The sequence below is a fragment of the Podarcis filfolensis genome (assembly GCF_964270895.1).
Source record: "Podarcis filfolensis genome assembly, chromosome: 2".
Classification (NCBI taxonomy): Eukaryota; Metazoa; Chordata; class Lepidosauria; order Squamata; family Lacertidae; genus Podarcis; species Podarcis filfolensis.
In genome coordinates, this window is record NC_139605.1 from 88247761 (window position 1) to 88272718 (window position 24958).

General features: G+C 43.8%; 1 protein-coding gene and 1 long non-coding RNA gene across 2 annotated transcripts in view; one reads left to right on the plus strand and one right to left on the minus strand.

Annotated features, from left to right (window-relative positions):
- The window catches only part of LOC310755360, a 78666-nt gene extending 62871 nt beyond the window's left edge, over nt 1-15795 (plus strand). The window contains exon 2 of the long non-coding RNA XR_014544332.1: nt 15701-15795. This is a non-coding gene — a long non-coding RNA (uncharacterized lncRNA). The remainder of the gene's footprint in view (nt 1-15700) is intronic.
- The window catches only part of MGAT5B (alpha-1,6-mannosylglycoprotein 6-beta-N-acetylglucosaminyltransferase B), a 165156-nt gene that overhangs the window by 127229 nt on the left and 12969 nt on the right, over nt 1-24958 (minus strand). The window lies entirely within an intron of this gene.

Consider the following 24958-nt stretch of genomic DNA (forward strand, 5'->3'; position numbering starts at 1 on the left):
TGCAATGTTAGTGGGATATTTTGGCAGTTTTGGGGTAGGGGCAAGATTGGGGCAAATGTACCCTGTCTTTTCCCAGGCTTTTTAAGGTTTTGGAAATGTAGTGGTAAGAGGTAGCTGACTTTACAGTTTTAATTGTAACTCCATGAACTCCTGTTGTTTGATGTGTTTAAATTAGTTTACATTTCCTATGGTTTGCATGTTATTTTCAATATGTATCTGTACCCTATCCTGGGATCCTTAGGGAGGAAACATGGGCTAAAAAAAAGGACTTTAATAAAACCAATTAATCAAGGTTTGCAGTTGTGCTCACAGACATCATTTCCTCCCACAGGATCCCAGAGCAAGTCAGCAAACACTGTTGCTCTCACTTTGATAGCTTCGCAGGGACACTAAACTGTCTTGATGTGGTGTCATCCTGAGGCCAAACCAAAGTGAAGACCCCAATTCCTGCCATCACTCCAGACCTTTGTGGCAGCAGGGGTATCCACCAGCAGCCAGAACCTCCAAAAGCACAATCGCCATCACCCAGACTATGAAACAGGTAGCAGCAGTAGAAGAATTGGTGGACTTCAGTTAGTCATGTCCATTCATTTCAATGGGTCTACTCTGAGTAAGACTAACATTGGCTGCAACCCTGTGTTAGGGGGATAGTTTTGTAGAAGAAGAAAAAAACCTTCCTCACTCATGCCTTCTGTGAAGAACCTTTAGCTCTGGTCTAGTTGGGAATCATTTTTTTCTGAGCCGTTATCAAACTGTCCATGCGGTGGAGCAAATGGCTCGCTTCCTGAACATCACGTTTTCTGAGCAGTGCCCAAAAAAATCACCAGCAACACAAACCCATCCCTTCAGTCCCTGTTGCTAAAAGCAAACCAAATGGTTGTTGTTGTTTTTCAGAAACTTCTTTCCATTCACAGGATCGTTTCGATTTCAGAGTGGAAAGGCATAATATAAAGCATTAAAGGTCCATTAACGTCCCTCCAGGCCTCAGTCTGGTATTTGCAGATAGGAAGTTGATGGAAATGCTATTTGACTTCTTTTTTTCTGAGGTATAGAAAATCAATTAATTGATTTAATCGTTCCCATGGAATCCATTGCTTATGAGAATAATGAACTGCCACGGGCCAGATTACTGATTTGCTTCCCTTGTTCCACCATACAGAAAAGCACTTCTAGACCCAACATATCTCTGAATTTAGGAATTAAATGTGGAAATATTGTGCTGGAAGGTGCATGCATCTGGTGGGACTGATAATAATACAGAAAGTAAGAGAGAGGGAAGAGATTGTTCAGTGATACAGAGTAAGAAAGGACAGTAGGCCACAGAGTCAAAAGAGGGAGACTGAGTGAGTGCTGAGCTCCATTTAGATCATCTGCCTGATAATTCCCAGTGAGGACTTCCCAGCTGCTAGCCTTGAATAGAAGCTATGCTAATAAACAGAACTTTGTGTTTGTATTTAATGCATTTTGCAAGCCTGTCTCCTCCTTCAGAGGATTGGTAGAGTAGAATCAGATGAGCAGCTGCAAGAGAGATGAGGCCTTTTGGACATGCTTTTTCATTTCACATTCATGGTTATTTGTGCTCACGAAGGTGATAATGTGATTCCGTTTTCAATAGTGTTTGCACCTGCAGAAATTTCAGAGTGGACCTGCTACTTTATCTGAAATTTGCGTGTGTCCTGTTAACTTCCTGCTGAAATCCTGTAACTTTTTTGGAGCACAAATCTTCTGCGGTGTTGGGTTTATTGGGTCCCACTTTTGCTGTGCTGGAGCCCCAAAGAATTCCTGCAGATGGCAGTGATGCCGTAACACTGGGGAAGAACAGCTACAGAACAACTAGTAAAGTGGAATGGTGTGTGGACAGTCCAGTCTAAATCCACCGCTAATTCACAATTATTGCAGCGATGACATGTTGCAGAATGCATCCACACTCAGTGTCTGGAGTGACTCGTGGTTTTGGTTTGGTTCACGTGTGATCAAAGTATCTGCAGGTTTTTCCTTGCAAAGCAGGAGAGGATTTTCACTGAGAAGACTAGCACGAGTTGGGGAGCAGACTGACCTACTCACCCCTTCCCCAGCACCTTGGTTCATAACTAAATCAGGGCCCTGTGGCTGCTATTCAATTTTATTAAAAACATATGAGAGTCAAGTCACAGATCTTCCATCATCACTTGGGGGAGGGAGAAAGAGGCAGAGACAAATATTCCTGCCACCAACCCTCCTCACTGATGAATTTATGCAGAACGAAACAGCCACAGGCCCCAATGCAAAGTGCCAGCCGTACCCCCAATACCCTCTGCCAACCAGCCCAAAGGTATCAGGCTGCTGCGGCTCTTTCTTTTGTCGTACTCACCCATCTGCTCACCAAACCTTCTCTATTCTTCTATCTGCCACTTTTGTTCCCGTCAATCAAAAGGCCGAAAGCATTTCCAAAATCCCTCCCTTAACTGCTGTGAGCTGAAGGAATAAAGCGCAGGGAAAGGGGGCTTCCTAAAGACCAATTTCAACAGCATGAGATAAAAATTCATTTTTTTCAGAATCATTTGGGGGATGTTTGGCTCAGTAGATGTTTGAGTAGACAGGAGAGCATTCCGCCCTGGCTTAATTTGACACAGGGTGACATATCGCGAAGGAGAGATTTCTTCAGGGTCAAAGCAGATGAGATGCGGGAAATCAGTAGTCAAAATTTCATGTGTCTGTGTATTTTATTTTGTTTTTTACGTTACAACAGCCATTTGGGGCTGATAATCTGACTAAGAAAGCGACAATTGGGGGCAGCTACTTAACCCTTTCCTCACAGGAGTAAAGTACTATGGGTTGCCGGCACCCAGGACTGCACTGAGTGGGTGGGGGGAATAGAGGGGGTACACATGTGTATTGAGCTGTCTAATGGTATCCACATCACCCAGGAGATTGCAGCTGCAGAGATAAAAAATGAAGAGTCACTCTGTTGTCTGGGCTGGTCACTTCCTGGTTCACATGGATAAACCATTTTCAACAGAGTCCAGTGACGGGAGTGTGCAGCTATATGAAGGCAGCACTGGGTGTTGAAGTTTTGTGCCCCCTAACAATTTTGCGCCCAGGGCAACCCCACCTGTACTTCAACACCCCCCCACACACACACTATGCCACCGCCTCCCAAGCTGTTTCACAATCTAAATATCACACACACTTACATGCAAAGCAGCCTGCCCCAACCTTTGAAGGTGACCCAGAAACTGCAATTAATCCAGAATGCGGCAGCTAGACTGGTGACTGGGAGTGGCCGCCAGAACCACATAACACCAGTCCTGAGAGATCTGCATTGGCTCCCAGTACGTTTCCAAGCACAATTCAAAGTGTTGGTGCTGACCTTTAAAGCCCTAAATGGCCTCAGCCCTGTATACCTGAAGGAGCGTCTCCACCCACATCGTTCAGCCCGGACACTGAGGTCCAGCGCCGAGGGCCTTCTGGCGGTTCCCTCATTGTGAGAAGTGAGGTTACAGGGAACCAGACAGAGGGCCTTCTCGGTTGTGGCGCCCACCCTGTGGAACACCCTCCCTTCAGATGTGAAGGAAATAAGCAGCTATCCTATCTTTAAAAGACATCTGAAGGCAGCTCTGTTCAGGGAAGTTTTTAATATTTAATGCTGTACTGTTTTTAACACTTGATTGGGAGCCGCCCAGAGTGGCTGGGGAAACTCAGCCAGATGGGCAGGGTATAAATAATAAATTATTATTATTCGTACCCTCCAGATGTTTTGGAGTAGAACAACCATTAGCCCAATGTTCATGCTGGCCAGGGGTGGTCGGGATTGTGGTCCAAAACATCTGGTTGGCACCAGGTTTGGAGAGGGTGCACTATAGTATGGCACACCAAACTTGGCACTGAGCATACAACTGCAAAGGCACAAACCCCACTGTATTTTAGCGAGAGGTTTTTTGTTTGTTTTTTAAGCCAAGCTGATTGCTCCTCTGGGGGAAAGGAAATGGTTGTGTATGAAAAATGTGCCGTTTAATCCACAGAAGCAAAAATGAAATTAAGTTAAATGAAATGCATGTCTCCAGTCTAGCAGTACTCTTAGTCACAATCATTCAGATTATGTGTTATTATTGAAAAGGTTTCATATTCATCAACTGCCACAGAAAAAAATGGGACATTTTGAGCACCATGCTCCTGCAGGTGATCCCAGATCAGGCTGGGACCCCCCCCCCAAAAAAAAGCAATTTCCTGGGTCACATGGCTCATGCAGGATTTTGGACCCAGAATATGCTGCCTCATATTGGAGGGGTTTGGGGATTTTAATCTCAGTTTTTTAAGGGGGCCATATTCAAAGCAACTGATTGCTTTATATGCATTTTAATTATAATTTTTTAAGCACCCTGGATTCAAAATCTTATCTATCTATTACATTTATTACGGATGCCATATACCCTAATAACACTACTGGGATTTCAAAGGCAGAATTGACTTCTGGGGGGAGAATTTCCAAAAGGTGGTGCATTGTGGGGGATTTGGGGGCCTTTGGGGGGGGCTCAACAACTTTAAATTTTTCCTTTAAAAAGCTGTACAATTTCACTAGTCTTTACTTTTTGAAATATGACAACCCTAGATTTATATCCCACCTTTTCTCCAATGACCTCAAAGTGGCGTACATGGTTCACCCTATCCCCATTTTCTCTCCACAACAACCCTGTGAGGTAGGTTAGGCTGAGAGGCAGTGACTGGCCCTAGGCCACCCAGCAAGCTTTGTAGCTGAGTGAGGACTAGAATCCACAGTCTCCCAAGTCTGCGTCACACTGGCTCTCAATTTGGTGGAGGATAGTATATAAAGATTAAAAATTATTAAATGACTCAAATTCTCCCTGCTCAAATTATGACCACAGTTATGATGGTGCTTTAAATATAATAGAAGGGAAGGCCCATTCTTCTCTCCTATTCACACATGGTTTCCATTTTTTTCTTCATACACATATTTGGCTTTTTTAAAAAAAAAACAGCTCTCACCTCCTTTCACAATCCAAGGCCTGCATTCATACTTCATCTTACGGCTGCCTAAGCCAATGCATCCCTGAACCACATACACAAAACCATCCCTGGAGCAGAAAATGGGAGCTGTTACAGCAGCACATTTTTGAGTTTGCAAAGAAAAGACGGATGTCGTCTCCAGTTGGAAATGCAGGGGGGAATTCAGTGAAGCTGAATGCAATTATCTGAGCTGAAATTCTGGCCTGCCTGCTGAGGGGGAAAAAAAAACCTGTGGCAAGATGGCTTTTACACTGAAATTTTGCTGGCACATCAGTTTAGGACACTTGGATTAATACCCTTACTAGTTCAATGGGATTTTTTTTTTTTTTAGTGATTGCATAAACTGGGGCAACAGACCTTCTCCCTGGGTGTATTTAGAATCTGAACAGCAGAGCTTAGTGTCTGAAATTAGGTTTGCTCACTTTTAAAAATCCCTGCTTGCTTTATGAGCATGCTGTGAATTTTCACCATCATAAATACGGCTGGTAGAATTATGTGCAAATCACATACAGCCAGTTACATCTGGGCAAACCCAGATAACAATGGGCCAAATCCTCAGTGGGGATAAATCAGCCTATTTCCATGGGAGCTATTGGCACTATGCTAAGCATCACTGGGAAAGTTGGTTGTTTACATGGATATCAAGGGACCAGCAATGGGGTTGTATAACTCTATTTATTTGTAAGACATTGTAGAATTTAATTTTTTCCACAGACCAGCTTGATTCTGAGAATGCTGGGTGGTTTTGCAGAGTTGCCCGTAAAGGAGACAAGGAACTCTCTATGTAGGGCAGGGAGGGCAAGCCCCTTTCAGTCTGAGGGTCACATTTCCTTCTGAACAGCCTTCCTGGGGCCGCATGCCAATGGTGGCTGCATCCAAAGGCAAAAGGGAGTGAGGCACAGTATACTCCACCCACAGTGTACAGTACAGTATACTGATTTCTACACACACATAAAGAGCCAAGCAGAAACACTCGAGACAGTGCAAAAACAGGGCCATTGTGAGGTGCAGCTTGAGAGAGGATGTGCCCTGGGCCAGATATTCACCTAGAGGGCCACATTTGGACCTCAGGTTCTCCATCCCTGGTATAGGGCAAACCCCTTTTCTCTCTTTTTTTAAGAATGGGAGGTGAGATTACCTCATGTTATCCAGACAATTTATTCTACAGTTTTCTTTTTAATCTGCCCTCTTACCTCCACCTCAAGGGAGGTACACCTGGATTTCTGCTGGAGGGACACATTAGAACCACAGGAGCACTGAGGAGGTAAAGCCATGGCTGCTTCCTCTCCTACTTAGTTTCCCATTTTAAAGATACGGAACAAGTCTCCAGGTTGCAACCTGGCGTTCCTGCTGTGGAGGCCAGTGAGATGGCCAGTGATGGCACACAAAACAGCCATCGCCATTTGCGCTTTCCACAAGTGTAGTGCCAATATACCATAGAATGAGAGGTAGCAGAGAGATGCTTCACTTTGAAGTTTCCAGAATCAAATTAAATATGTGTCCTTTTACCAAGGCTGTTGGAGAGATCTGATTGTTTGGAGTTATTGTGGAGGACCACTGCAATATTTATATGATGATTGTATTATTTATTATTACAAATTTGGATCACTGTTTATTAATGCTTATTTAATTATGTGTTTTTATATAAAACACATCTTAACATGAAACCATTTGAATGGACTCATTATGTACTATTCTGGGATCTTGGTTGATGGAAAGGCAGTTTAAAAATTAGATAAACAAAATAAATAAGTAAAAAATCAATGCTGTTCCCTCCCAGCACAACAATATTGAGGAAAGCACACGAGCACCAGCAGTTAACATCATTACCAGAGACCAGCCTTCAGGAAAAGAGTGGCGGTGAATCATTAGCATCCCAAAAAATGCTGCCTGCCTTCCCCTTCCCTCCTATAAACTGCTCATTCTATCAAGCAAACGAAGATTCAGCAGTTTGGGTAAAATCAGAAGAACCAGGTGGCCACGATCTGCTCTTTCAGTGGGTGAAAAATTATGGGATGCAGGTGCAAGGCATGAATTCATATATTATTGAACAAGTACAGATGCAGAGGCCTTTTTTCTTTCTCTCTCTCTCCAATTAAACCCTCCTCTTCAATTCAGAGGACAGGCTCTGTGCTCAAAAGTGACTGGGGAAATCCAGCCCCTTCCTTTTTTGACTCTGCTGAACTGCTTCCTGGAGGTATTGAATGGCATCTGCCAGCTCCAAAGACTGTTTTTTCAAATTATTCACACTCCAGGCCATACAGAGATAGCACAGTTGTGTGAGACATGGATTTAGAGCTTGGGTTAGCAACTGCTAACTCAAAACTGTGAGTGGTATTCAGCTAACTTTTATTTGGGGTTAGGGTTAGGGTTAGGGTTTATTATTACAAATTTGGATCACTTATTAATGCTTATTTAACTATGTGCTTTTATATAAAACACATCTTAATATGAAACCATTTGAATGGACTCATTATGTACTATTCTGGGATCTTGGTTGATGGAAAGGCAGTTTAAAAATTAGATAAACAAAATAAATAAGTAAAAAATCAATGCTGTTCCCTCCCAGCACAACAATATTGAAGAAAGCACACGAGCACCAGCAGCTAACTGCTAACTTTTATGTGGGGTAGACCCATTGAAATCACTGAACATGACTAAGGTAGGCCCGTTAATTTCAATAAGTAAAATTTAGTTGACTCTCACCCTGTGTCACCTAATACAGTTCAGTGTCCTATAGCTTGCAGTCTGTATTGAAAACCAAGGGGTATCAAAACAACCATGGGGTATGATACAACCGAAATACAATCTACTGTTAGCACCTTTTACCCAACAATCAATTCTGTAAACAATAAAGAGGAATGTTTTGACAAAAGGTGAGTCTGTCCTGGAGAGACAGGTGGATGATTTCCCAACTGGCAACACATTAAGGCTACAACCCCTGGCATATTTACTCAACAGTAAACCCTTTAACACAATGGAGGCTTCTTTCTGGGCAACTATGCATACATAGGGTTGCATTGTAAAGGAACACTTCTGGAACCAATACTTCATTGTTTTCCACCACTCTCAAAGCACAGATATCCAATGAAGGGAGGAGTCATTACATGACTCTACATCCCAAATGAGGGTCCCTTTCAGGGATGCCATCTAGAGGGGCCGAGGGGCCGAGGGGCCGAGGAACCCCAACATTTCCAAGGAGGGGGTGGCCCCCTCAAAATCCACAGGTAGCTGGTGTTGGGGCTCTTTCAGATATCCTGTTTATGGAGCATTACTCCTGATTTGCCTGCACAAAGCTTATGCAGAGGTTAGAATATTTGGGGTCCTTATTAAGAATTTGTTCTGATTTGTTTGCAGGGAGGTTATATGAAAAGGAGCAATTATCTTGATTTCATGTCAATTTGCTTGCATGGTGATTAGTCACATATCCCAAACAAAATTTCCCCAACACTTTCCTAACTGCAAAACATACCATTTTTCTTCAAAGTAAATCTGTTTTGCCAGAACAACAGAGCCATTTAATCTATTTTAATTGCACAAAGCTAAATTTCCAGTATTCAGTTGAATACCTCATGCCAAATAAAATTAAAAAAAAATAAAAATGATAGTCTGGAAGCCACCTTGGATGTTATGAAAGGGCAGCAAATAGGTAGTTATTATAAAATTTATACTTCCAGGGAGGAAAGAGACATACTTGTGGTATTTTCTGCCTCAGGTGCCAGAATAACTTGACTGCCTTGAGAGGTACTGTGCTCCTTGACTTGCTGGGGAGAGGAGCCATTTGCTGCTCTGCCTCAGGCAGGAAATGTTTGGGGCTGGCTCTTGTTTACACAGTAACTGGCTCCAATGTGAGGAAAAGTATTCTCTCTCTCAAGCCAGCTCCACACTAGGCCTGCACTGTTGATGGAGTCGCGTGTACGAGGAAGACAGCCGTCCCACTTAGATCTTGCCTACTTCCTCAGAGGATCCTGCCAAAAGAATCTATACTCCAGTGAAAAAGGAGTTTCTATGCACAGAAATGGGGGCTCTCAAGCTTAAAAGGCAGAGCTAGACAAAGCCGAGAATATAGGCTGCCACTCACAATTTCCTTTCAGTCCCTGCCTGAAAGGCTACAAAGAATAGACTTTTGTGCTGCATTTATTATTGTGTTCTTTTCCCTCGCCCCTCTAGGAATAACGGGGAAGGTAGGATGAGCATGTGGGGAGCGTGCTTTATGCCAATCAAGCTAATAATTGCACCCAATTTAAAATGCCACCCCTGTCCCGCTAAACCGCTTCCTTTCACTCCACGACTGTTTGCGCTTTAACAGGCAGCCCCGTTTGCATGCAGAGACGGAATGCCAAACGCTCCCTCGTCAATTACCACGGCGTGCCTGCCTGTTTGAGTGCCTTATTTACAAGAACCGTGTTTGTTCGTTGCACTGTAATGGAGCTAAACAGCTCCCAAACATATCCAGGGAAATAACTTGCTGGTGAGACAGCAAGACAGGTGATATGCCCCAGTGGAAGTAGCAGGTGTGTGTGGCAAGTGAGCAGGGTCCTGGGTCCTTGGGATAGCCACCAAAGGAAAATGCAACCTATCCAGTTGTCAGACCATAGCCCAGAAAGGGCCTACCCACCATTTTATTAACTCCAAGGCAGCAGAGGTAGGGCAGTGACTGACTTCCCCCCAAATCAAACACTGATGTCATGGACTGGCTGGATGCCAAGGAGTGGTGGGAGGGAACCCCCAGGGGAAGAAGACTCAGAGCCAGGGGATTGTTGGTGGGATGGTGGTGCGTGGTCAGAGGGAGAAGAACGAGCAGATGGGAAAGAGGTGGTGTTGGAAGCTGAATATGTCAACAGGGTTTAGTGAGCAGGAAGAGGCTGTGGCAGAGGGCAGTCCAGACTCGGAGACAGGAGAGGAGAGGGGCCAGGAGCCAGAGAAGAGGCAGAATTCAGGGAGTCTCCCCCTCCTGCTGTGACCAGCTGCCCTACCCCGGGTCTCCAGAACACACTGAGAAATGAAGAGAGGAGAGCAAAGAGAGACAACACGATGGAGTCTTACGCAGCTGAGGAGGAGCCTTAGAGATCGGTGGGAAGGCAGGGACCTTCAGTCCTCACAACTGCCTCATTAGGGCAAGACCTACTGGGAAGAGTTGCTGTGACCACTAGGACTGAGCTGTTTTCTTTCTTTGAAAAAAGAGTCAACTTCACTGAAATTGGGTGTTTTATTGGTGACCTATGCCTGACTCCAGCTCCTGACAGCTGATCCCTTTGCCTGCCTACCTCCCTTGCCTGGTGTAGCAAGCAGGACTTCAACATTACTCCACACCCAAAAAGTAAGTAAAGTAGGTGGGTAAAGAGGTGGCAGGCACAGAATGCTTCCTCTTCTACTACCTTTGAACTATTAATAACGGGCAGGAAGGAGGGCCTCTGTTTGGGAAGCCCATATTCATCTGGCAGGGGACCAAATCTTCAGCCACTTGGATCGTTGAGGGTATTGTATCTACTCCTCCTTTCCAAGTTGCCCTGAGGTTGTTGTTTTCCTCATCTGATTTGCAGTATTCCAGGGAAGCTGGAACCATAGCATATAACCTGAATTAGCTTTGGTGTCTAAGGCTGCAATCCTATGCATACTTACTTAAGAGAAAGCCCCATTGAGTTTGGCATGGCTTACTTAACAACAACAACAACAACAACAACAACAACAACAACAACAACAACAATTTTTTTATTTATACCCTGCCCATTCTGGCTGTGTTTCCCCAGCCACTCTGGGTGGCTTCCAGCACATATAAAAACATAATAAAACATCAGTAAAACTTCTGAGTAAGCATGTGCACGGTCATGCTCTTGATTTGCTTCAGGTTGTCTGTGTGTGAGTGTGAGACTGTGTGTGCTGCAGGGTGGAAGTTGTGATTTGAAAAGATGTTCCAAATGTGTGAAAGATTTATGTTGAAACAATGGGGTAAATTAGCAAGAAAGAGAAGGGAGGTGGAGAAATGTTCTCAAATGGCTGTTCAAAAGAGCTGTTAATGTTAACAATGCAGCTCAACCCCCACCCTGCAAATTTGCTGCTGGGGCCACCTGAAGGCAACTTGCTGAATTATCCACTTGCATAACTCATGCACCTATTCTCCATCTGGTCATCCATTCCAGGATATGCTGACGTGTCAAAACTTTTCTAGGCTCAAACAGGACGGACTGTCCCTGGTACATGAATGTTAGTGCACAGCAATCAAATAAAAACCCAGCCATCTGACAAATCTACTCCAACATGTTTATTTGATTGACCTCTTGAGGCAGAAATGGTAGCACTGGTTGTTAGAAGACCTTATGCCCTACCTAGGGATATGGGAGAAAGTTTATTTTGTTTGCATTTTAATGTGAAACTACCTAATTCATTTCGAACCAATATGTTCACCAAAACATAGCTATCCTTCAAATTTGTTCTTCTCCAAATTTTGCAGTGCCGTTCTCCAGCCAATGTGTGCATAAATGTATGTCTCAGGTAAAAGTGTACCAAAGAAAATGCACACATGGGTGAAAAGAAAATGTATGATGTTAGGGGGAAATTGGTTGCAACGTGTGTATATTAGTCAAAATTGTGTACAAAATGTGTTTCCTGGGGGGAAATTAGCACTAAATTGCTGCTGGGAAAGATGGAGGGCACAAGGAGAAGGGGACGACAGAGGACGAGATGGTTGGACAGTGTTCTCGAAGCTACCAGCATGAGTTTGACCAAACTACAAGAGGCAGTGGAAGACAGGAGTGGCTGGCGTGCTCTGGTCCATGGGGTCACGAAGAGTCGGACACGACTAAATGACCAAACAACAACATTGAAACAGAAATGGTAACACACAGGAACAGCGCATCCCGTTTTGCCTCTTGACAAGAAATGGGAAGTACTATTCTGCTCTGCCATGCCAATGGCCTCACTGCCTCTGCTGCCAGCACCACAACCACACTGCCCACCTCCACTGGCATCGGCACCAATTTCCAGCAAGGTCTCACAGAAATCTCACAAGGTCTCTTGCACCCCGTGAGATCTTGCAAGATCTTGCCAGAAATCGGTGCCACTTCTCCACTGGTGGCTAAGATGGAGGGTGGGTGGGGTGCTTCAGGGGCTTCCAAAGCCTGAGGCGGCTGCTTCACCCCACCTAAAAGGTGGGCTGGCCCTGATTGCACAGATGGGCAGGTAAAACGCCTTGTGCCCTACCTACATTTTAGGTCAAGAAGGCGACGCAAAGGTCTGAATTTCTAGGACACCACATTTGCAAGGAAGGTCACACTTGCATGAAGGTTGTTTGTCTACCAGAAGTTCCTAGATCTAAGAGAAACCCCATTACTCAACGCCCGCGCCATAATGCCAATGCTCCACAAAACAGAAGCCAGAGCAAAAGAGGCAAGCTGTCAGGAAAGAAACCTTACGTTCCGAAACAAAAGCCTTTGGGGCTTTCTTCATTTTCCTTGTCGAGCTCCGAAAAGACAAATTCCATCTGGTTTAGAAATTGGACAAGCAGCCCTGTCATTCTGGGCTCCTGTACGTGATTAGAGGAAGGAGCAGTAACAAAGAAGCGTTCTGCAGAGGTCTGGGAGGTCAGAATGAGGGAGAAAATTAGTCCCCTACCAGACAACCGCTGCCCTTTTAGGTCGGCATTTTGCGACTGTCTCTTGGCAGCAGCCCAGGGCCGAAATGAACATTAACTCCCATTGGAGCTTTGTCTATGTGTTCCAGAGGCCACTGCATATGGCTGATAGACACTGAACGCCTTTTAGGGGAGAGCTCCCCATCACAATAGAAAATGAGCTTGTTTTCCTTTCACTGCACTGCAAATAATTTTAACTGCTTCATGCCCTGCAAGGTCAGGAATGCTCATTCATGTTAGATTTGGGGAAGGGCTAGTGGCCTCAGCTGCTGGATCAAAAAGACAACTGCTCCCCTCTTGACAATGGGTTTCTATAAAAGGAGCTAATCAGCCTTCAGAGGGGGGTACTACAATTAAGCATTCCATACATAGAATGAAAACCGATAATAGAAATTGCACTCCTAATAAAAATGGGGATTAAAACTGCTTTACAAACCCACAAGAAGCCCTGAAATATATGCTTGGAAAGTAGGATCCTATGAATTCTCCTGCTAATTATTTTAATGTTTTGCAGTTTAGAAAGAGAAAAAAAATCTGTAATCACAATGCACAGGGCAGAAGAACAAGACAATAAGCTGCTCTTTCTGGCATGGACTCTTTACCTTTGTTATAGCAGCTATGATGCTCGCTGGGTGACCTAGGGATAGTCATCATCTGTCTAACCTACCTCACAGGGTGGTTGTGAGGACAACATGGGGGGGGGGAGAACCATGTATACGCTAGCTTCAGCTTCCTGGAGGAAATAATGGGGCAAGAATGCAATAATATAATTAAAAAATCTAAACCGTATGAATAAGCAAATTCATACATAAATACTTCAAAGTGGTCTATAGATATTGGGCGATAGACCCAAGGCAGTCTACTGATCTACTCTGAGTAGGAGTATCATTGGATATCACTAATGCAAGGCCGTGGGACTGTAACTTTTCCCCAACACTATGGGGGGGGGGAATAGTAAAAGCAGGATAGTGTGTGCCATAAACAGGAAGCATAAAGATTCGTAGGAAGACATTTTGAGATGCAATTTGGCAAGCACATCCTAGCTAATACCCCTAATCTTAAATAACCAAGACAGACAGAAGAAGCACTTGAGCTCTTCACTGTGGGATTTCTGGAAAGGGCCATTATATTTGAACAGCTTGGTTGTAAAAATGATGTCTCAGACCCTGCAATGTGCTATGAATTCAGTCTGCTGCCTCATTGAAAGAGTAAGCCTTCTTGAGGAGGCGGCTCCATTCATCTGATCCTTGGCACACAGCATGGTTGCTCAGAAACAAAATGCAACCATCACAAGCCTCGCTGCAGGTAAGAGGAAGGGTCACATGCCATTTCTACCCTTCTTCACCAGCAGGCAGATCTCACTGGCTCAGCACATCTGGAAGCCTCCTGGCCATCCTGTGGGGACCACGGGGAAAGCCAGTCTTTCAAAAATCGGGTTTCTCAGATCAATTCCATCTTCTACCAGAGCAGTGAGAGTCCTCAACAAGAGCTTCATCACACTCCCATCTAACCAAGTCACTCTGAAAGCTGCTGCTACACTCCGTAACAAGGAAGCCCATATGATGCAAGTGAAAGACCCAAATTCAGTGATCGCATCATAATATAGAAATGGCATGGGGTTGGTTCATTAACAAAAAAAATCTGCCCGCAGACCATTCATAGGCAAAAGTGATTTCATTGATGCTGCCTGGAGATGGGACCTTAACCACTGCGTAACCCATTGTTCCCGGAAAAACTCCCTGGGGCATGAGAAGATCAATGGTCCTCTAAGCTGACCTTTTAGAGATGATTCACATTGTGCCATGGTGTGAATACTCAATACATGGTATGTGCATAGGCTCACCACACACACACACACACACACACACACACACACAGTATCTAAACATCAAACTACATTTTACATTAGATACATATTATTATTGAACCACTATGCACTTCTCATATACACCTTTCTGTATACAATTTCACCTATTATACTAGGGTTGAGTGCACACACAGCCCCATCAGCCCCATGGTCTCAGTCAGGCTGACCCACCCAAGGCCAGCTAGGGAGCCACCCACACCAGATCTGATCCTGAATTAGTTTTTGGACAGGGCTAATGTTCACTGACTGTCCTGCCAAAAAAGGACTTTGGACACATCCACTGTAGATGCAGTGATTCCATGGCAAACATACAGCGGTCCTTTTCAACAGGGGAAATCTGACCCCTGACAGTAGTAAAATCTGAAAACCACCATCCTACAGGAAAACACCACCATTTTGTGAATCTTTCTCCATGGAAGGGAAAAAAATCTAAACCTAAATAATTTATTGCCCCACTCAAGCTCTTGATTGATGATCTCCCATGACAATTTCTTAAAGAAAGTGATGAATTAGTTGTCCCTAGACTTACATTATACCTTCCCTTTTGGCTGGAGCTGCTTATTTACATTGGTTTAGCCTGCCTTTCTTCCATCCTGGAACTTAAGATGGCTCCCAGCAGTTCCCAGGCTGACTCCCATCCAAGCAGTGACTGCAGCCAGACATGCTTCACTTCAGCAACATTGCTGCATCATGTGCTTTCAGGCTGCGCTACGAAATAAAAGTCCCACCCCACCTCATGCCAAAGCAAGGCTACTCTCACCACCACCACCAATGGTATTCTTCATTGGTGGAGCATCAGAAGGGTCAGGCCAGCTCTATCATTAAGCAGATGCTACCAACTGGGGGAGCAGCAATAATGTCTCTCCTCAAACTTTTCCTCCTGAGTCACATCCAGCTCTGTGGGAGATAAACGTTGTGTGTGCCAAAGGCTTGCCATGCTGTCTCATTGCTAGCATTAAAGTAAGACTCTACCACCAGTCCAGTCATCACTCCAGTACATGGAGTGGGTGGAGGCATCTTGTCCTTTGCTTCAGCTAGCAGAGAGTATTGGGTTGGATGTGGATACTACACTGCAGGGACTGGCCCTCTGAAAATGCTCAAAATAAATAGGGAGCCCAACCCCAATGATCTGAATGGCTATTAGACACAGGAGGGAATTCACAAACTAATGTGCTTTGGAACCAGCAGTGGTCCTCTAGATCAGTGTTTTTCAACCACTGTTCCACGGCACACTAGTGTGCCGCGAGATGTTGCCTGGTGTGCCGTGGGAAAAATTGAAAAATTCGAAAGATTTTTTTAAAAAATGTCAAATTTTCGCCCACTAGGCGGGCGCCGGACTGTGTCCACCCTATTTTCCATCCGTCCTGGGTGGGGATCAGATTGGATGGGATCGGATGAGAGCGGACAGGCGGTCTGCTCTCATCCGATTCCCCATAGAGAGCAGCGGGGCTCTGACATCTCCCTCTCTGCACACATTGCGGAGACGGAGCTGTCATCCGCCCGCTCAACGGGGATCAGCGGATCGATCCCCACTGAGCAGAGAACGGTCCGCAACGTTTTTGTTTGCCATTAAAGAAAAAAATATTAAACCATGCTTGAATGTCGGAACTGGCTACTAAAATTTTTGAATCCCACCACTGATGTTAAGGACTATAAATAGCTCTGGTGTCACTGGTGAGAGCAGTTGACGAAGAGCTACGTGTGTGTCTTTCTTCAATTCCAGCCAGAATATCAGCTTTGTGTTCAGCCAAATAGGCCCAGGTTGCGCACTAAATAAAGTATTTTATAATTTTTCATATTTCTGTTTACTTACTATTTCATAATAAAGTAATTATAAAATACTTTCTTTGTGTTTATTTGATTCCTATTCAAGAGAATTACTTTATATATAGTCAATATAGGCACAGAGTTAAATTTTCTAACATTTTCTAATGGTGGTGTGCCTCGTGATTTTTTTCATGAAACAAGTGTGCCTTTGCCCAAAAAAGGTTGAAAAACACTGCTCTAGATGACTAAACAAAGGCACTGTCACAGGTTTCTGCATCAGAATTGAGAATTCAAATGACATATTGCTTGCATTACAGAAGGTTCCTGTTCTGTCTGGGCATTCTATCACTCCACAAACGTTTTTAAATGCTTTGAAATTTCAGAGACAGAATTCATGCAGAGCTGGGTTATTTGTCACACTGTTGTAAGGCCCCATAACTTTTGTTGTTGTTCTAACAGAGTCTTAGGAGGAGACTCTCAGCTTCTGCCCAGCCTTGTGTATCAGGCACCTGTGAGGTTTATTCATAGTAATCTATCCAGTTGTGCCCATGCACAGCAGTCATGCTGTTTAGCACTAAGTTGCTGATTAGCACTAAATTAGCCAAAGTGTCACATATAGGCTCCCGTGAAAGTTTCTGCAGGTAAACGGATTTTGTAAGATGATTAATGCAAAGGAAGGCTCTCATTGTTTGAATAAGAAGGCAGGGGAGGGTGAATTTTGTTGGACAGCAGTGAGAAAACCAACATATATCAAAATTCCCTTCTCTCCACATCTCCTCGAACTATAGTGGTCGCTTTGCTTCTGGTGATCAGGGAGTTTTACTTGCATTCATGCACTTAGAAAGTGAATTCTCCACACAACCAATTCTCAGGCCTTCTCCTCTTTCCTTTCTCATCCACTCCAAAGTTTAATGCAAGTCAGATTCAGACTTCCACCATCAGAGAGATATCTAGCTCTTTGTGTTGTGCACTCAGATTGAGGGCTAAAGTGCAAGAAGCATTAAAATGTTTCAAGTTAACACACTTAGAACTGACCACCTTTCTTTCTTTTGGGAAAAGCAGCTGCAGAGAGGGGGTACCAAGGTATAGGGGGAAGAGGAATCAAGCCTTTCTCCAACATTGTTTCCAATCGAAAATGACTCGACCCCATCGAAGTGCTGGTTGTAAGGTCCTATGGCAGGCTTCCTCAAACTCGGCCCTCCAGATGTTTTGAGACTACAATTCCAACCATCCCTGACCACTGGTCCTGCTAGCTAGGGATCATGAGAGTTGTAGGCCAAAAACATCTGGAGGGCCGAGTTGGAGGAAGCCTGTCCTAGGGAATCTCTTGTGCAAAATTAGTGCATGCAGATGTGATGGAAGGCAGTTACGGAACAGTGATGGTAGCAGGAGTTCAGACAAACCCCTTTGTATGTTAGAAGCAGGCCTGAGGGGGGTTTCAGGGCTACATGGGGTAGTCTCATCCCTCTGCAACCAGCCATGCCTCCCATGAGCTGCATGCCAAGTGTTTGAAGCAGCCCTGAACCCATATGCATGTGGAGCTCATCGGCGCAAGGGGGATTCTGGGCCAATCAGAATTTTCCCACATGTGGAAGAACCCAAGAGTCCATACACACATAACCGTACACATTCATTGTCTCTTTCATAAACTGACATGGCAGATTTTGAAGTCACTGAGTCAGGTTTATGGACATTGATTTCTCAAGGAGTTGAAGAGACATGGGGCTCATCTACACTTCTGCTTGTCCTGTGCCTAGAAAGCATGGGTCCAAGTGGTTTTCCCCTTGCCCCACTCCTTTTCCAGGGAAAACCCACCCTTTAGTGCTAAATCAGAGAAAAACTAGAGAAAACCCAAATTGCAGTTTTCCCCAGAAGAAAGCAGTCGGACAAGTGGAAGTGTGGATAAGCTCTTACCCTAGATGTGGGGTGTCAAAGAGTGCATTTTAGAGGTTAGAGGAAAAATTGTGATTGGAATGGAAGGCACGCTTGTGGACAGAGAAGGAGTCCAGAACTGGAAATTACTCTGGAACAGAAGGAAAGAGGTGGGTTGGCTAGAAAAGCTACAGAGCAGAGTTTTAAACAACCCTAAAATTAGGCAAAGTGGGGGGAGGGGGCTTTCAAGTAAAAAGGTATTAGGTTATCAGTTACTATATTTTTACTGAGGAAGCATCCCCATTTGCATTTTCCATCTCAGGCAGCAACAGATCATGGGTGATTTCTGGAGAACCCCAAGTTACCACCTGCAATTGGTACCTTTGCTGCAATTTGCAAACAAGCATTGTGGCAACTGGAAATTATTTCTGTATATTCCTTAAGTCATTGCATACCAATTTATTTTCCTCCAAATGCAGCTCTGGAGGCTCACTGGCAACGTAATGAAACCTGTCTCTGCTTCTACTATTGTGCCTACATTGTGTGACCTTTTAACAATCCATCATTCTTTGATGGATTAGTGATGAATTCTAAATGAAAGGCATCATTTTAAAAATGAAAGAAGGAAGGAAAGAAACTTAGGTCATTTGCAGGAGACTCTGATCTGGCAGAGACCTTTGTTTAATATCGTTGATAATAACAATAGCAATAGAAGTGAGCAGAGGAATTCTGTCAGTTTCCCAGCAGCACAGTAGAAATCAGCACCAAGCCCTGACTTTCTGAAAGCACTCAGCATTTAGTCTCCCATGGTGTGGCCACATTTTGTATCCATGTGCAATTCTGAAAGGCACCACAACATTATGAACATTTCACAGCAGCATTTAAACATCTTGCTTTGTGATTTGATGACTGACTGGCCCGTTTAAGTCCGTAGGTGTTCAGATAAAACAGTCATTAGGGATTTATAACAACTCCACTAGATATAGCTGAGCAGAAAAACCAGAATGTCTGCTCTTTTTTTCCCTTAAAGGCAGCAAAATTGGAAGCTATTCAGACTGACTCCACAAAATGGAAAGGCTAATGTGGGGAACAAGGCTATTTTATTGAATTCAAAGCATTTATACCCTACCAGAAAAGCTCCCAAAGGCAGTTTACAAATCAATAAAAAATAACACAGTCCCTTTCCTCTAGTGTACAATCTAAAAAGCTGAGGCACTAAAAGGAAAAGGTATGGGGAGGGAAGAGGCTACACTCTTACGCACATTTACTTGAGTGCAAGGACCACTGAAACTCACCTCCAAATATTATTATTTGCATTTGTCCACCACATCATAACAGGCATGCTCTCTGTTTGGATAGGATCACGAAGCCTGTTGTAAGAACTAAGGGACACCATGAAATACATGCAGCAATGGTTTCTCAGTGGTGAAGCTGATCCCCTCAGCCATCTTTCCAGAAAAGCCTACACATCAACCCATTAGCTCAGTTCCCAAGCTGAGCAATTGTGATAAGCCAAATCAGAAGTTTCCAGGAGAAGAGATGCTGTTTCAACTGCACTGGTTTGAAAATGATGAAGCAGTCGGACCTCTTGGTAAGAGTTCCACAACTTCCAAGGAGGATGATCCTTTACATGGTGCCCTTAATGGGCCTGCATTTTCCGATAGTATGCTTTCCTATTTCTGTGTTGATCTATGAGGAATGGCTGTGTCAATTCACACCTAACACTAAGCCATGGTTTGGAAAGTTGGCATGTGTTTGAACATCTGGACCCAGTCTACAGGCTAACCATGATTTGTTTTCAAACCATGATGAGCACAAGAGCAGCTAGAAAACTAAACAGGCTTGGGAGAAATAAACCAGGGCTTTTGCTTCTCTGTGAAGCAACTAATAATTTGTTGAACAAACCATGGTTTAGTGTTATGTGCAAATACAGACTCTGCACATTTTTATCATATCTATCGGATATGGAAGCTGATCACCAACAACTCCCTTGCATTAAGATCAGGACTGGGGAGACAGAATACATTGTTTTGGTTGTTGTATATGGAAGAAGGCATTTTTAGATATGAAGATATTCCACAGGGATCATTATTCATATTTTTCACCCATAGCCAGGGCCCAGTTGTGATGAAAACTGCAAAGCCAACACAGCAATGGGGGAATTTACAATTAGACACTGGACAGCTTGATGGTAGCTCAGTCTGGACATAATAAAAAAGGCTCCTATTTGGGAACAGGGATTGTTGGCTATTGTGAAATATATGCCTACCTTTAAGGAGACACCCAAGCTTCAATGAAAAGTGGACAGTAAAGACAACGGATGAAAACCATTGTTCAAGCTGCTTTTGCTGGGCAAAATCCAGCCAAGTAAGTCCTAATCCTGCAGTAGCAGATTTAATGGCATTCACAATGATTAGGGAGATGGTGGGGAGAAACAGAACCAGCTTTGTATTCTCCTCCATCAGGGAGAAAGCTAAGCCAAGTATCAAAGAGGCAGCATTACACGATAATCTCTTTTGAAGTCAACTAAGCATTTTGCAAACCAACAAAGGAATTTTGGGAACCAACCTATCAGTTCCCTGCCCAGCCAATATGCTCTGTTTGGCTTTATTTTTTTAATGAACAACAGGGCAGGATTTATCTTTGAGGGAGGTACCAGAACTCCTAGAGAACAGACTTGGAAAGGCTTTATCCATCTGTACCTCCTGAGATGTAGGCTGGCAAAGGGAAAAGGCCAACAGTGTTTTGGTTTTTCTTTTGGATTTTTCAGAGTAAACACCTAAGGATCATAAGAATCATAGAGTTAGAAGGGACCATGAAGGTGACCCCCTGCAATGCAGAATTTTTTTGCCCAACGTGGGACCAGGAGCATATATAGAAGAAGAAAATGGTGGTAAAGGAATGCGGTAATGAAGTTATTCCCTCAGAACAACCTGGTCCTCTGAACAAGGAGCAGTGCCAAGAGAGCACCATCCCAGTGCTGATCTGTGAGAGGAGAAGCGAAAGAAAGTGTTGGCTAAACCAGAACAACTGTGTTTATAAGAACATGGCCTCCATTTCTCAGACCCCAGAATGGGACTCTGCATGAGAAAGAGTGTGTGTGTTCTTTCCCCAAGTCTGTAAAAGGGGCATTGGGAGAGGCTTTCCATTTTTATTAGATTCCACAAGAGCAGTGTGGCTTTAGTTTGGGATTTAAAGACACACCAGCTATGATTAAAAAGTTGGCTTTCAAGAATTATTGAGGAGAAGGGATAGAAAGAGTCGCTAGCAAAATTTCAGTAAAGCCATGCTGAGGTGGTAATAGTGTGATTTGTGGGAGTGGGAACAAGGGAAAGTCTCTGAGCTAGTTGGGGGAAAAATAAGAATGTATTATATATATATATATATATATATATATATATTTCATTGCATCTGTGCCAGCAGATCACTGCAAGCAGGCAGGCATCTCCCCCTCCCGACTTCCCACTGCAGTCAATAAAACTGAAGTAATCTTAAACTTAAACCAAAGGTTTATCAACACACAGTCACAAATAAGGGGGTCAAACACCCCCAGGAAGTTATTGAGTAGTTTCATCCTTGCATTGTTGCTGGCTAGATATGTTTTCAAACTCTCCAAAGCAAAACAAGAGAAGAATGTAGAAGTATAGGAAATGTACAAAACCATGAGAAGCTGCAAGTTTCATTTCATGAGAATCATTTTCCACCCCCATCCAACTAATGGTGGCAAATTACCCTCAGAAAGATATGTACTGTCATCAATATAAGAAAGAGGAAGGAGACCTGGAAAAAACACTTTCATAATATTGACTTTCCAGCAAGGTTATTCCATCTGGCTCACCAACATGAGGGCTGGGTTTACTTGCAATAAATGCAGTACGCTTGTGTTTTGACTATCAAACGTAACTTAATTCTCCTGCAAGTTCCAAAGATCTCAGAAACCCACTCCATGGCAACCCAGAGCAGGGCTTTTTATTGTGGCTGCCCCTGTTCTGTGGAACAGCATTCCTACTGAATTACAACAGGCACCCACTAGCTGCACTTTGAACTGTTGAAGACATTTTTGTTTTGACAGGCTTCCCCAACTGGATAAATGGATCTTTGTCACAAGTGTCCATTTTTTAGGATTTTGGTCTTGTTTCATATGTATTGATGCTATTGTGTTTTTAACTTTTAAAAATTATGTTATGTGTAAATTGCCTTGAGGTGGTGGTTTAGAGGAAAAATAATAAATCAGTTGTTGTAATTGTTGTTGTTGTGGCTGACTTGGAAAATGTTATTATTCAGATGCAACACATAGTTGACCAAGAATACAAATATCAGAAGGGCTGATACTTAAAAATGGATGGCAAAGCAATGGAGCAATGTCATTTGTGTTTATTAATCCGCACAGAAGAAGCCGCCTACTTAATAGCACCACTTACAAAAATGGCAACCATGGACAGCACTATTCTCTCAGATCCCAATTGCATGTTATACAGAACTTCCACCATGACCTATTTTAAAACAGCCTTCATATTGCTTCCAGGCAATTTTACCTTTGCGAATGCTCTTTACACACACACAAAGATGTGCTTCCAAGTAGCAGTCTCACTCTTGCTCTTTTGAAGTTAAATGGAACTTTAAATTATTCCTTTCCTGTCCTCTCTCAATATTGCACGGTTGTTAAAGAGAAAGAAGCTACGACACACAGACACACACATACACTGCACAATTTGATCCTTCAACATCCCATTATGTGTCTTGTGCCGCAGAGACACAAATAGCCAAATTGTCACTCCACATCTATTTTGTATCTCCCCCAGAATCAAAGTTGCATATCAGAGAGACTCATCTGCTTCCAAATGGGAGCAGTCAATTGTACTCTGCATTTGGGGCTAGGAGTACTGCTAGACAGCTGCTCCCTTCAGCAGCCAGAGTGCTCTTGCTCTGCTCCTCCTCTCACTTGATAACATGTTGGATTTGAATTTAGAGATAATTCCACCCCTCTTCTTTTACTATCCACTATCAAAAAGGCAGGCATTGGGAGCTGTCGGTCAGCTTGCTCAATTCACTGAAGTCCAGACTATGTGTTATTATTAAATGCATGGCAGCTGCCGCTTCGTGTCTCATGATACCGTCTATATGATTTTAAAACGTTTAAAAGGATTCCCTCCTCCCATGCAAACCTGCCTATGGTAAGGCTATCAATGACTCCCAACCACAATGGCCATGTTCTCTGCCTTGACTATCAGAGGCAATATGCCTTTGGATACCGGTTTCTGGGGGGATCACAAGTAGGGGGGGAGCTGTTGTGCTGAGCTCCTGCTTTTGGGCTTCCCATAGGCATCTGGTTGGCCACTGTGGAAAGAGGATGGGTCATTGGCCTGATCCAGCTGGACACTTCTTATGTTCTTATCTGCTGAGAGCATTACCTGAGGTTCTGCCCCAGGCAACTCCCTCCCAGCCCAGCTTTTGGTTACTGAGAACAAAGCCTTTTCTGTAGCCATGCTCTGATCATAGAACTCCCTCTTCAGTCACATTGGTCTGGAATTTTTTGCCCCAAGCTGTCCTTGTTCTCCCAGTGGTAAACAATATGGACCTGATGAATATTTTTAATTGCTCTTCTGCATACATTGAATCTTAGGCTATTTTAAGCTGGATTTAGCCTGCGTTTTTGTACTGTTTAAATTGGGAGTCATAAACTGCCTTGAAGGCTAATCAGGATGGAAAGGCAGGACAGAAATGTTTTAATTAAAGGTGATGTGTGACAGGATGTTATCACACCCAGCATTTCCTACATCACTGCTCCAATTCATTGGCGGCTGCTTGGGGAGGTGAGCAAATGCTGAGTGCCCTGTCATAATGTTTTAACTAAAGGCTACAAGGTGGATGGGAATCCTTTTTTTTTTTTTGGCCTGAGGGCCACATTGCCCTCCAGGGGCCACATGCTGGTGGTTAGAGACTCTTACCTTTGTGCAGAAGGCAACATTCCAGGCACACAAAGAGGTTTCTGCATTAGCCAGTGTGACATAATGGTTAGAGTGCAGGACTAGGGCAGGTATAGGCAAACTCCGGCCCTCCAGATGTTTGGGACTACAATTCTCATCATCCCTAGCTAACAGGACCAGTGGTCAGGGATGATGGGAACTGTACTCTCAAACATCTGGAGGGCCGGAGTTTGCCTATGCCTAGGATGTGGGAGGCCAGGGTTCACTAGCCATGAAGTTCACTAGCTGACCTTGGGCCTGTCACCATCTCTTAGCCTAACCTACCTCACAGGGTTGTTGTGGGGTTGAAATGGGGAGCAGGAGAACCATGTACACCACCTTGAGATCCTTGGAAGATACAGGTGGTATAGAAATCTGTTAAGTATGTGCATTTCTCTATCCACTATCCATATAAGCCAGAGGTGCTATCACAGTTCAAAAATACATTCCAGCCAAGCGAAAGTACAAAGGTATTACAGAGCACAGCTGGTGGGGATGTGGCCTAGGCCAGAAATAGTGAGCAGCATTTGACCCCTGACCCTGAGGTTCCCACACCCTTGAACTAAAGGGAGATTCAGATGTCATGCACACAAATTGAAGGAATGCACAATGAGGATTATAATAATAATAATAAATAATAAATTTTATTTATACCCCGCCCTCCCTAGCCAAGACTGGGCTCAGGGCGGCTAACACCCGATATAAAACAATTTATTAAGATACAACTTAAAAACAAGATTAAAATACAACATTAAAATGCAGCCCCATTTCAATAGAAACTCAAATCAAAAACTTTTTGAGGATGAAAAGGTCAAATCTTCACCAAGGCCAACTATTCAGACTGGTCCTACG